The sequence below is a fragment of the Rhinopithecus bieti genome, unplaced genomic scaffold (genome assembly GCF_001698545.2).
Source record: "Rhinopithecus bieti isolate Rb0 unplaced genomic scaffold, ASM169854v2 scaffold_25288, whole genome shotgun sequence".
Taxonomy (NCBI): domain Eukaryota; kingdom Metazoa; phylum Chordata; class Mammalia; order Primates; family Cercopithecidae; genus Rhinopithecus; species Rhinopithecus bieti.
Window position 1 is genome coordinate 240,253 of NW_016811567.1, and position 13,000 is coordinate 253,252.

The following is a 13,000-nucleotide window of genomic DNA, read 5'->3' on the forward strand; positions in this document are numbered from 1 at the left end:
TTTTTGAGATGGAGTCTCGCTCTGTCACCCAGGCTGGAGTGCAGTGGAGCCAACTTGGCTCACTACAGGTGTGTGTCACCATGCCTGGCTAATTTTTTTTTCTATTTTTAGTAGAGATAGGGTTTTACCATGTTTGCCTGGGTGGTCTCAAACTCCTGGCCTCAAGTGATCTGACCATCTCAGCCTCCCAAAGTGCTTAGATTATAGGTGTGAACCACCGTGCCTGGCCTAAAAACATTATTGAAAGAAAAGTGAGTCAATTTTTTGTTTTTGAGGTGGAGAGTCTTATTACATTCACCAGGCTGGTTTCCGTTTCCTGGCCTCAGGTAATCCTCGCACCTCAGCGTCCTGAATCCCTTTTTAAAAAGCAATAGTTCTTAAACCTTTTTTAAAAAGTAAGCTGAGCACCATTGAGTTACAGAAATACAAGAAGATAGGCAAATGAAATCTAACAGTCACAATTAAAATTCTTAGTAGAAAATCCAAATGTAATTTTGCAAACTGAAGGCTCAAATGTATACATTGAAAAGGTGCACTATAATAGGAAATATTGACCCAGAATGGTTGCCACAAAGAGAGCTCTGTTTCAAGCTATGGTAAAATTGATGGTTTAGGCTGCCTCTCTCACTGAAGACAACCAGAAAAGCTGGAGAAAATATATCTGCCTGAAGCCTCAGAAAGCAAGTAATGCATGAGGAATTGTGGGGTTAGTATCTAGGAAAGGAGAGAACCCCAAAGATAAGAGTCTGGTATTTGAGGCCACCTCTTCCTGCCAATTCTGAAGGAGGCCAAGAGATCTAGAAGCTCAATAGGGGTTTCAACAGATGCATGGTGCTGAAGGAACAAAAATTGAAGGTGAAGGCTGCTAAGAGAAGGTGTACACCTCAGGTTTTCATTTGGAACCCCAAAAGACTCATTTAGCTTCAGATTGTCTCAATCCCTGTTGGTTTATGGGAATTAAGAGGAACTGCTAGTGACATTGTTCTACCTGCCTACCAAAAGCAGAAGTAAGTTATCTGGAGAAGATTAACATCATACAGAGTTTCAAACTATCTACATTTCTTCAAATGCTATTCTGACACTCAATAAAAAATTATTGGATTTACCAGAAGACAAAACATGGATAAAAGCCAAGAGAAACAATGAACAATGGAAACAGATCTATGAGGGATCTAATGATGTAAGCCAGGGATCAGCAGAATGTGTGGCCCATAAGCCAAATCCAGCACCCTACTAGTTTTTGTAAATAAAGGTTTATTCTCTGAGTGTTTTTGTACTCTGACAGCAGAGTAAGTAACCTAAAATATTTACCACCACAAAGCCTAAAACATTTACCATCTGGCCCTTTACAAAAAAAGTTTGTTGATTCCCTGATTTAAGCATTTCCTGCAGTAAGATATCAAAAGAATAGCAAATTTTTAAAAATTAAAGAAAATTGTAGAGATAACAGCAGAAATTAGTGAAGTGGTAAACCGAGATCCAACATAGTGAACCATTGGTATACTTATCCTGCCCCAGATTTCCTTTTTTTTTTTTTTGAGACGGAGTCTCGCTCTGTCGCCCAGGCTGGAGTGCAGTGGCCAGATCTCAGCTCACTGCAACATCCGCCTCCCGGCTTCACGCCATTCTCCTACCTCAGCCTCCCGTGTAGCTGGCACTACAGGCGCCCGCCACCTCACCCGGCTAGTTTTTTGTATTTTTTTTTTTAGTAGAGATGGGGTTTCACCGTGTTAGCCAGAATGGTCTCGATCTCCTGACCTCGTGATCCGCCCGTCTCGACCTCCCAAAGTGCTGGGATTACAGGCTTGAGCCACTGCACCCGGCCTGCCCCAGATTTTCAAAAGGATTTGATCATAGATGAATCTGTCACATTTTAAAAAATCTATGTGTGTCAATAGAGTGAATAAGAATGTTTATATTTGTACATCCATATTCATAGCATTAGGCACAATAGCCAAAAGGTGGAAGCAACCCAAGCGTCCATCCAGGGATCAAGGGTTCACAAAATGTGGTAAAGCATCTACACTCAAATGGAATACTATCCAGCCTTAAAAAGGAAGGAAAATCTGACACATGTTACAACATGGAATAATCTTGAGGACATTCTGCTTCGTGAAATGGCAGTCTCAAAAAGACAAATAGCTGTATGATTCCATTTATATGAGGTGAGGTACCTAGAGTAGTCGAAATCATAGGAAGTAGAATGGTGGTTGCCAGGTGTTAGGGATGGGGAGGGAAGAATTGAAAATTATTGTTTAATGGGTAGAGTTTCAGTTTTACAAAATAAAAAGAGTTCTGGAGATGGATGGTCGTGATGGATGCACAACATTATGAATGTATTTAATGCCACGGTATTGTACAATTTGTTAAGATGGTAAATTTTATGTTTTGTATATTTTACCACAATAAAAAAAGGAAAAAAAAAAAGAAAAGCCGTGTACCCTTTAGCTATTACCCACCTATCCTCTAACACTCCTCCCACACAGACCTAGACGACCACTAATCTATCTTCTGTCTCTATAATAATTTCCCTATTTTGCACATTTTACAAGAATGGAATTGTACAATATGTGGTCTCTTGTGACTGACTTCTTTCACTTAGCATACTTTTTTCAAGGTTTATGCTTGTGGTAGCCTGTGTCAGTACCTGTACTGATGAGTACAAATATCAGAATTGAGTAATTTTGGTGGGGTTTTTTTGTTTGTTTGTTTTGTTTTGTTTGTTTTTGACACAGGGCCTCGCTCTGTCATCCAGGCTGGAGTGTAGTGGCATGATCGTGGTTCACTGCAACCTCCCCTTCCCAGCTCAAGTGATCCCCCAGCCTCAGCCTCAAGTAACTGGGACCACAGGCACGAGGCGCCACGACCGGCTCATTTTCGTAATTTTTTGTACAGATGGGGCTTCACCATGTTTCCCAGGAGGGTCTCAAACTCCTGGGCTCAAGTGATTAGCCCACCTTGACCTCCCAACGTGCTAGGATTACACACATGAATCATTGCACCCAGCCCTGTACCTTGCTTTTTAATGTTTAAATATATATTGCAAACATACTATATCTGTATATAATTAACTTCCTTAATTTTGTTTATGACTACATATTATCTCATTGTATATATGTGTGACATAATTTATGTAATCAGTTTGCTCTTCAGTGCATGTAGGTTTTTTCCAATAATAAATGATGCTGAAGCGGAACCTTGTGCATGTCATTTTACACATGTGAAACTGTAGTGGACAAAATCCTAGAAATGAATTGGCTGAGGAAATGTGTAGTTTTGACAGATAACAACATAGCCAACATGATATTGAGGAGACTGAACATTCTTCCACCAGCCATGTATGAAGCTGTCTGTTTCTCTATATCCTTGCTAACATAGGATTTTGTCAAGCCTTTTGATTTTTGCCAATGTAATAGACCAAAAGTGGCATCAGATTACAGTTTAATTCACATTTCTTGTATTATGAATTTAATTAAGCATCCTTTTTATCCTTTTAGGCACCCAAATTTTTATTTACCAAACTCCTGCTTTATTTTAATATTATAAACATTATATAGACATTATAAACCAAATTACTCTTTCTGACTGAGAGTTGTGATAAGAACCATTCTTGTTACAAAATTGTGGCAGGTCTGTGCCTGCTTTTATGTTTTTCTGGCCTCTCTCAACCTCAAGCTGTCACTTCCCTGTCCTTTCTTGGTTGTCACTTAACTATTCTAACCCCTGTAAAATGGGGACTAAAAGTACCAACCTCATTGTAAGGAAGTTTAAGGGAAGGCCCAGCACTAAGCCAGGCTCTCAGGAACAGTTCTTCCTTGCCCTTCAGTTCTCCCTTGCCCTTCAATATATATAGCTCTCTCTCACCTGTCATGGGCTGAGGAACCAGTGAACCTATAAACCAAGCACCATGGGCGTAAGTCTGTAGACTAAGTGAAGCACTGGATGGTAAAGTACATTGGCTTTGTGACCCCACTGCCAACTTCAGGCTAAGGAAGGACTGACTTAGCAGTTCCAAGACCACTGAGCTGGTTCCCAATAGATATCTCCTTCATACCCCCATCATGACCAGGGTTTGAGGAGGTGCCTCTCAGCTTCCCCTGTCACACTTGGAACCATATGAGGGATGCAGTAGAGGTCAAAAGCTGAGGAATCAACCTTAGGGAGTCAATGGGGGACACTGACAAACACATCTCAAGGTTGGTGTCATTTGCTCTTGGGGAGGAAAGCTGGGGCCTGGGTAAGGACAGCAACTGGAAGGTGAAGGGCAGGCCTGCCTTTAAGCAGTAGTAGTGATCAGGCTTGAAGGGCCATCATGGGTCATGCCCAGCTACTGGGCCTGCTTCGTGGTCAACTTGGTCAGCTTCATGTTCAGCTTGCACAGGCGGGCTTCAGTCACAGCCTCATCCAGCTGGGGCTGGATGTTCACCTTCTCCACAGCATTCTCGTTGAGCTACTTGACATTGATCTCCATGTCAAAGGGTCCAGTGTTACTCACTGGCAACATCCTTCATCTGCTCAATGTGCCGGCCAACGATGATATTGAAAAAGTCTGGTGGTGTCAAAGATGTTGCCATCCTGGCAGGCCTCCTCCATGGTAGTCACCTCATAGCCCTCAGTAGCAGCCTGCAGTGTGTTGAGTGAGTCGATTTTGGTGATGATTATGCAAGCCCCAAAACCCTTCAGGGCCTGGACACAACCATTGCCCACATCACCACAGACCACCACCGCAGCTACCTTGCCAGCAATCATTACATCTGTGGCCCACTTGATGTTATCTATGTGGGACTGCTGGCAGACATAGAGGTTTTCAAACCCGCTCTTCTTGATGGAGTCATTGACATTGATGGTGGGCATCCTTATGATCCCACTGGCCATCATCCTGTGGACCCAGTCATGGTTTCCTCAAAGATGCCTCAGCTGACTGACAGAAGCTGTGGGTACCTGGTGTAAATGAGGTTGGTTGAGGTCACTAGCATCATCCAGAATCATGTTGAGGGGCCTATCTTTGAAATACAGTATCTGCTCGATGCACCACAGGTACTTGTCATCTCTTTCACCCTTCCAGGTGCACACTGGAATGCCAGCCTTGGCTATGGCAGCTGCCACATGGTTCTAGGTGGAGAAGATGTTGCAGCTGGACCACTGCATCTCAGCACTTGAGGTAATGAGGGTTTCAATGAGGACAATGGTCTCCATTGTCATTTTCAGGCAGCTAGTGATGTGAGTGCCTTTCAGTGGCTTGGAGCCAGGAACAACTCCCTCATATACATCAGGCCCACCATGTCAGCCTCCACAATGTCCAGGGCCTTGTGTCCCCAGGCGTGCAGGCTGATGTCAGTGACTGTGTAGGGCAGTTTTTCAGACATGCTGGTGGTGCTTCTGCATGGAATGATGGACACAGGCGAAGGGGGCTAGGACTCTGACATGGGGCAGGCAGTGCTGGGCAGGCCTAGCAACTTTTTATATGCTTAAAATCCATATGCATTTCCTTTTTTGAGTCGTGTGTCTGTTTGTTACTCATTTTTTCATAGGGTTGTTTTTTTTTTTGTTTTTTTGTTTTCTTATCAATTTATATTTGCTCTTCCATCCTGGGCAACATAGCAAGACCTCATCTCTCTCCAAAAAAAAAAAAAAGGAGCCAGGCATGGTGGTGCATGCCTGTAGTCCTAGCTACTTGGGTAGGTGAGGCAAAAGGATTGCTTGAGCCCAGGAGGTTGAGGCTGCAGTGAGCCATGATCATATCACTGCACTCCAGCCTGAATGATATAATGAGACCCTGTCTTGAAATAAAATTGAATTTAAAAAAATTAGAAGTAATTATGTATGTATATTACTGGATACTAATTATAAAAAGAGAAAATTTGTGTTATTAATAACATAACATGAAGAGGGGCAGGATGTAAAGGAGCAGAGTTTTTACACATGAATGAAGGTAAGTTATTAGCAGCGTAAAACAGAATGTTACAATGTTAAGATGTTTTATGTAATTGCAATGGTAACCACAAAGAAAATATCTACAGAATATACACAAAGGGAAATGAGAAGAGAATCAAAATATGTCACTACAAAAAAATCAACAAAACGCAAAAGGAGACAGCAAGGGAAGAAAGAGGGGCAAAAAGCTACACAACAAACAGAAAACAATTAACAATCTGGCAATAGTGAGTTCTTTCCTATCAGCAATTACTTTAAATGTAAATGCATTAAACACCCCAATTAAAAGACATAGATTGGCAGAACGTATTTTAAAAAACAAGATCCAGCTATATGCTTTCTACAAGACACTTACTTTACACTTAAGGACACACATGGGCTAAAACTAAAGGGACAGAAAAAGATTCCATGTAAATGGGAACCTATAAGAGAACAGGGGTGGCCATATGTAATATTAGACAAGATAGTCTTTAAGTAGAAACTGTCAGGAGGACAAGAAAGGATGTTATGTAATGATAAAGGGTCCATTCGTCAGGAACGTATAACAACTATAAATACATGCACATCTAATGTTAGAACTCCCATATAGGTGAAGCATTGACAGGACTGAAAGAAGAAATTAACAGCAACGCAATAATAGCAGGAGACGTAATACTCCTCTTCCATTTATGACCAGAACAACCATACAGAAGATCGACAAGGAAACAGAAGACATGAACAACAGTATAGATCAGTTGGCTCTAACTGATGTCCACTCAACAACAGCAGAATATACATTCTTAAGTAGTCGTGGAACATTCTCCAAGATAGACCACATGTTAGGCCATAAAACAAATCTTGACAAATTTAAGGAGACTGAAATCATACAAAATATCTTCTCCAATCACAATGAAATAAAACAAGAAATCAATAGCAGAAGGAAAACAAGAAAGTCCATGAATTTGTGGAAACTAAGCAGTGCCCTCTTAATGAATGGTCAGAGAAGAAAACACTAGTGAATTTAGAGAATATCTGGAAACTAATGAAAGCAAAAATGCAACATACCACACTTATGGAATGTAGTGAAAGTAGAAGTGAGAGAGAGGTTTATAGTGGTAAACACCTACATTAAAAAAGAAGAAAGATCTCAAATGAACAATCTATACCTCAAAGAACTAGAAAAGAACAACAAACTAAACCCTAAGTTATCAGAAGGATTAGAGTATAGGTAAATGAATTAGAGAATAAAAATACCATAGAAAAACATCAAGGAAACGAAGTTGTTGTTGTTGAAAAGATCAATGAAATTGTCTAACCCTTAGCTAGACCAACTGAGAAAATGGGGTCCATTGCCCTGCACAGCCTCAGGACACTGTTCCCTACATTCTGGCCACTCTGGCTCAAGCCTTGGCTCAAAAGACCCCAGATACTGCTCATGCCACCACTCTGGAGAGTGAAAGCCACTATAAGCCTTGGTGCCTTCCACATGGTGTTAAGCCTGTAGGGTAAAAGAGTGAATGAGGTGTGCCAGCCTTCATCTGTGTTTCAGAGGATATATGAAAAAGCCTGGGTGCCCAGGCAGAAGCCTGCTACAGGGGCAGAGCCCTCAAAAAGAACCTCTGCTAGGGCAGTACTGAGGGGAAATGTGGAGTTGGAGCCTACACAGAGTCCCCACTGGGGCACTGCCTAGTGGAGGGGACCACTGTCCTCAAGAACCCAGAGTGGTAGATCCACTGGCAGCTTGCACCCTGTGCCTGGAAAAACTGCATGCACTCAACAACCTGTGAGATCAGCTGTGGGACAGAACCCATAAAGCCACAGGGGCAGAGCTGCTCAAGGCTTTGGGAGCCCAACCCTTATATCACTGTGCCCTGGATGTGGGACATGAAGTCAAAGGAGATTGTTTTGAAGCTTTAAGAATTAATGCAGGATTTCTAACTTGCATGGGGCTTGTAGCCCCTTTCTTTTGACCGATTTCTCCCTTTTGAGATGGGAATGATTACCCAATGCTGGTACTTCCATTGTATCTTGAAACTAAATAACTTGTTTGATTTTACAGGCTGGCTTATAGGTGGACACGACTTGGCTTGTCTTATTTGAGATTTTGGACTTTTGAGTTAAAGCTGGAACAAGTTAAGAGAGACTATTGGGAAAGCATAATCTTATTTTACAATATTAGAAGGACATGAGAAGGGGGATGCAGAGATGGAATGATATCGTTTGGACATTTGTCCCCACTCAAATCTCATGTTGAAATATAATCCCCAATGTTCGAGGTGACCTTGGTGGGAGGTGTTTGGGTCATGGGGGCAGATCCCTCATGAATGACTTAGGCCATCCCCTTGGTGATAAGTGAGCTCTTGATCTGAGTTCATACAAGATCTGGTCATTTAAAAGTGTGTGGCACCTCTCCCCACAGTCTTGCCCCTGCTTTCCCCGTGGGACATGCAAGCTCCCACTTTGTCTTCCATCATGAGTAAAAGTTCCCTGAGGCCTCCCCAGAAGCCAGCTGATGTCAGCACCATGCTGATACAGCCTGCAAACTGTGAGCCAATTAAACCTGTTTTCTTTATAAATTACCCAGTCTCAGGTATTTCTTTATAGCAACACAAGAATGGCCTAATACAAGATGATAAATACAACACTGTGTGTTTTTTTAACCACAATAATAATGGTAATAAGAGTATTGTTCTAAGGAAGAGTAGAGAAGCTGGGCATGGTGACATGCACCTGTAATCCATGCTACTCAGGAGGCTGAGGCAGAAGTTGCTTGAGCCTAGGAGTTCAAGTCCTGCCTGGGCAATATAGCAAGACTCTATCTAATTTTTAAAAAATAATAAACAGGTAAAGAAGAGGAGAGAAATGGGAAAGTAGCTGTCAGAGAATGTTATTATTAATCAATGGATGTTTGGGATTTGCACAAGCCAAGTGTCATGATGATAGATTCAGAATGATCAAACCACATTTGAAAGACCACCTTCCACTTCTCACCTTTCCTGATAGAAAGTTGAAACCCGGGCCTGGCATGGTGGCTCACGCCTGTAATCCCAGCACTTTGGGAGGCCGAGGCAGGTGTATCATGAGGTCAGGAGATTGAGAGCATCCTGGCTGACATGATGAAACCCTGTCTCTACTAAAAAATACAAAAAATTAGCCAGGCGTGGTGATGGGCACCTGTGGTCCCAGCTACTTGGGAGGCTGAGGCAGAATGGCGTGAACCCAGGACGGGGAGCTTGCAGTGAGCGGAGATCACACCACTGCACTCCAGCCTGGGCCACAGAGTGAGACTCCGTCTCAAAGAAAAAAAAAAAGTTGAAACCCCAAGAACTACACATTTTTACAAAATATTCACTCTCCAATGAGCTACTCCTTGTGGAGAGTAGTGAGAGTGTAGAAATATATGGAATAGTGACTATGTTGAGGCCTCCAGAGTCCTCAGTGGAAAACAGAATTTCATGTTTTTCTGACGTCATAAGCCTATGTCCCCATATGGGTCTGGGAGGACATCTGAGACTTTCACCATGACTTGGTTATGTTTACTTACAGGGAGCCTCTGTTTCTAAGAATGCAAAAACTTTGCAAGGACACAAATGATCTCATAATAATTCAAACATCCTCCAAATTACAGTCAAACTTATGCTATGGAGAAGTTTAGTTGCCTCCATATATGAAAATACTTCTCATGTATGTTTATTTATTAAGGATCTTTTGTGGGTTAGTAGATGGAATAGAAACCCATTCCTTTTAGGGCAATCATGTAGACAATTCTAGTCTCACAATTCTACTGCAAATGTGGAGAACTGCTGACACTATGAACTTGATGACATCTTAGATCCAAAGTTTCATCTTCTCTTAGAAATGAACCAGAGCAACAAGAAATGGGTAAAACACACTGTGTATTAGTTTCCTAGTGCGGTCATAACAAAGTACCACAAAACAATAAATACTCATTGTCTCTTCAGTTCTGGGACCTAGAAGTTCAAAATCAAGGTATAAGCAGGGCTACACTTCCTCTGGAAACTGCAGAAATGTCCTTGCTTGCCTCTTCCCAGCTTTTGGTGGTTGACAGGCAATTTTTGGTTTGCAGTTGCATAACTCCAGTCTCTGCCAGATGAGGTCACATTCTGAGGTACTAGAGTTAGGACTTCAACATGTTTTTTACTTACGTGGGAACACGATTCAACCCATAACACCGAGCAAAACTGGATACCAGATGAAGATCCTCAATGTAAAAATAGTTAAGTCGTGTTAACAGGTAGTGTGAATGGGCTGTTGGCATAGTGGGCTGGGGAGGGATTGTAGCAGCTCCTGGAAAGAGCCAACGAGGATATATGATCTGTAGTATTTGCTGTTGCACTGGTAGATAAGGATACTAGAGGAAAAAAAATGTAAGAAAGAGCAGTCAAACATGGCATCAGACGAAGAAAACTAACCAGAAAAACATGGTATAGAGAAGATGGAAAGTACCAAATACCAGTATCACTCATTGACTCAGAAAAAAAGGGGCCTCTGCTCTGGGTTCCACACTTCAGAGGGACCCATATATCACAAGCACACACATTTATTAAAGAACACTCTTATTAAAGAACACTTATTAAAAGCAGTTCTGTCACTTTTGGATTTGATGCTCAGTGTCAGCACAGCACAACTAATCTAAACTTTTTGTGAATAACTCCAGGGAAATGCTTCTCCAAATCCTTTGCCCAATATATTTAAAACAATAGGTAACTGTGCCCAACTGTTGTTCAGATTTATGGGTTGATTGCTACTGACACTGCTGCATGGATCTGCGAGGATTGGAGCGTCAGAAGTTTCAGGAAACAGAAATGACAAATTAATTAACCTGTCATATTTTTCCTCTCAAAACAAAAACAAAAAATTTTTGCATAATAAAGTATTGTTTTCCACTAAGTGCCCCACTGATTTTATTGCTTCCTTTTGTGTTCAAAGTGTACACATTTTGTACCCCTTTGTGGAAATTTGGGACACTTTGAATAAAATGTTTCTTTTGTAATCCTTTAGATTGTTACCTTCAATGGAACAGAAATTATGTGAAAACAGTATGACATTTGTTGATACTGTGATTGTGCTAAAATGAAGACAAAAAATAAAATTCATGGAATAAATGTAATTTATAAAATATATTTGTTTCTTTTATTTATTTGTTTCTTGTATTGCTTATCCATGAACAGAACACCTAGACATGTACAGTAATAATTAAATTTAGTTCTCTTTTATATTGACTGCATTTCAGTCATATAAAGATCATCTCTGCATATTTTTATGTTGTTTTAAAAGTATTTTGGTCAAAATAAGAGAGCAGAATGTATTTTATTCAGTAGTTCCAAAACTTGACTTATACCTTTTAAATTTAGACAAGTGGCTGGGGGTTTTGGTTTTACTCTTGCCCCAGGCAAATGTTTGGGGCTGCCAAATATTTTACCATGAACTGAAATCAATAGACAATGAAGCAATTGTTGCTTTTGTGAAAGAACACAGTGCAAGAATACAATATAGATGATCAGATAATTGAAGGAAATGAAATACTAAATGACAGACTGAAGGAGGAAATAAAGAAGGAAAATCATCACAGAAATGAAAATAATTTTGAAAGAACAAGTGAGACCATTTTTCTGAGATGGGGAGTCTCGCTACTTTCCCCAGGCTGGTTTTGAACGCCTGGGCTCAGGCAATCCTCCAACCTCAGCTTCCTGAGGAGCTAGGATTCTGGGCACACACCACTGTGTCCAGCTTACTTTTTAAAAACGTTTAAGAAATATTGTTTAAATGCATTCATCAGATAATGAACATTTGAGTTTATTTCTCTTTTTTGCTATTATGAATCATGCTGCAGTGAACATTTGTATATGAGTTTTTGCATGATGTGCGTTTTCATTTCTCTCTTGAATTGAAACCTATGAGTAGAATTTCTGGATCATAGGGTAACTCTATGTTTAACTTCTTAAGAAACTGCCAGACTATTTTTCCAAATAACTGCACCATTCTATATCCCTACCAGGTGTGTATGAGGGTTCCAGTTTTTCCACACCCTTGCCAGTGTTCCTTATTTATCTTCTTTTTAATTCTAGACATCCTAGCCAGTACCACACTGTCTTGAATACTGTTGCTTTATGTAAATTTTGAAATCAGGGAATGTGGGTCTTCCTACTTTGTTCTTTTACAAGTTTGTTTTTGCTATTCTGAGCACCTTGCAATGCCTTATCAATTTTAAAATCAGCTTGTCAGTTTTGCAAAGAAGTTAGCTGGGATGCTAATGGAGATTTGATTGACTCTGTAGATCAGTTTGGAGAGTGTTGCTATCTTAACAATGTTAAATCTTTTGATCCATAAACGTGATGTTTTTACAGTTGTTTAGATCTTCTTCAACTTCTTTTGACAATGGTTAATAGTTTTCGGAGTAGATAAGTTTTGCAGTTTTTGTTACATTTATTCCTAAGGATTTTATTCTTTCTTATGCTATTGTAAAAGGAATTGTTTTCTTATATTCACTTTTGAGTTGTTTATTGCAAGTATCTAGAAATAGAATTGAAAGTTATATATTGATATTGTATTCTGCAACCTTGCTGTACTTGTTTAATAGTTTATAAGAGGTTTTAGTGGATTCCCTAGGATTCTCTAAAAAACTAGCATCTAGTTTTTTACCATTAAGTATGATGTTATCTGTGGGTTTTTATGGATATCATTTAACAGGTTGAAGATGTTCTCTTCAATTTCTAGTTTGTTGAGTATTTTCATCGTGAAAGGAGGCTGGATGTTTTCTCAGATGTTTTCACTGCATCTGTTCAGATAATTATGTGATTTTTCCTTTTTATTCTATTGATGTGTTATATTACATCAATTGACGTTCAAATGTTAAACCAATCTTGCCTTCCTGGGATGAATCCTTCCAGGTCATGGTCTATAATTCTTTATATATGTTGCTGCATTCAGTTTGCTTGTATTTTTTGAAGGCTGTTGCATCCATCTTTGTAAGAATTATTGGTCTGTAGCTTTCTTTTCTTGTGATGTCTTTGTCTGGTTTTGGTATCAGGGTAATATTGGCCTTATAAGACCTGTTGGGAACTAT

At 40.3% G+C, this 13,000-nt stretch overlaps 1 pseudogene; it reads right to left on the reverse strand.

The window, feature by feature from the left end:
• Nucleotides 1–4,327: 4,327 nt before the first annotated feature.
• LOC108543533 (adenosylhomocysteinase pseudogene) lies at nt 4,328–5,366 on the reverse strand (annotated as a pseudogene).
• Between the last annotated feature and the right edge of the window lie 7,634 nt (nt 5,367–13,000).